Source organism: Anneissia japonica, unplaced genomic scaffold, assembly GCF_011630105.1.
Source record: "Anneissia japonica isolate Jap-2015-1 unplaced genomic scaffold, ASM1163010v1 scaffold211917_len762_cov151, whole genome shotgun sequence".
NCBI classification, from domain to species: Eukaryota; Metazoa; Echinodermata; class Crinoidea; order Comatulida; family Comatulidae; genus Anneissia; species Anneissia japonica.
This window is the reverse complement of record NW_022700736.1, coordinates 293-762: the sequence shown is the minus strand read 5'-3', so window position 1 is coordinate 762 and position 470 is coordinate 293. Positions and strand designations below refer to the sequence as shown.

General features: G+C 32.8%; 1 non-coding gene across 1 annotated transcript; it reads left to right on the top strand.

Annotated features, from left to right (window-relative positions):
• The first annotated feature begins 75 nt into the window (after positions 1–75).
• LOC117103412 lies at positions 76–192 on the top strand. Its single transcript, XR_004444588.1, has one exon. It is a non-coding gene; the product is annotated as a U5 spliceosomal RNA (small nuclear RNA).
• Positions 193–470: the final 278 nt, after the last annotated feature.

The following is a 470-nucleotide window of genomic DNA, read 5'->3' as shown; positions in this document are numbered from 1 at the left end:
GTTTTGAAATTTCGACACCATAGTGTTGTTGGCGTATTGCTTACCTTTAAAATCAAGAGTAAACTGTTGGTAAATCACCTCTGGTTTCTCTGCATCACGTATAAATCTTTCGCCTTTTACTAAAGATTTCCGTGCAGAGGAACTTTATTGAGTTTATTCTATTTTTTAAAACCTCGTGAATTATCACGAGGGAAACAATCAATCAAAAACAGAATTATCTAAATCTTAATCAATACTTATGTTCCTTGAAAAGTTAGCCTACTTAATAGACAAATTTTTGAAATATACAGATTCTTCTCAAGATCTCACATTTACGAATACGACATGTTACGCCAGAAAGTAAGAAAGTATCAAAGAAAGTATAATACATACTCCAAGTATTGAAATGCACGCAATCGTGTTGGGATTCAATATTTCGACATTAATTTTGCCATCATCAGGATTCATGTTACGCAATAAGCGCACATATG